Raw genomic sequence first — 535 nt, forward strand, 5'->3', positions numbered from 1 at the left:
AAACATAAAAGAGTTCCTATAGTGTGAGTGTTGCAACTGTGCATATCGGGATTCCCAACTATATAATAATTTAAATAATACTGGGCCTGCTCTTGAGACAAGAACCTTTCAATCCTCCAAGTAATTACTGGGGATTCTTAATCGATATAATTAATACATAATCTAAAGATCAAGCAACACTGTGGCCTGGTCTACACTACGCGTTTAAATCGATTTAAACAGCATTAAATTGATTTAACACTGTACCCGTCCACACTACAACGCTCTTTATAGCGATATAAAGAGCACTTTATATCGATTTCTGTACTCCTCCCCGACGAGAGGAGTAGCGCTAAAATCGAAATAAACATATCGGATAAGGGTTAGTGTGGACGGAAATTGACGTTATTGGCCTCCAGGTGGTATCCCACAGTGCACCACTGACAGCTCTGGACAGCAATCTGAACTCGGATGCAGCGGGCAGGTAAACAGGAAAAGCCCTGCGAACTTTTGAATTACATTTCCTGTTTGCCCAGCGTGGAGCTCTGATCAGCAC

Source organism: Chelonoidis abingdonii, chromosome 1, assembly GCF_003597395.2.
Source record: "Chelonoidis abingdonii isolate Lonesome George chromosome 1, CheloAbing_2.0, whole genome shotgun sequence".
NCBI classification, from domain to species: domain Eukaryota; kingdom Metazoa; phylum Chordata; order Testudines; family Testudinidae; genus Chelonoidis; species Chelonoidis abingdonii.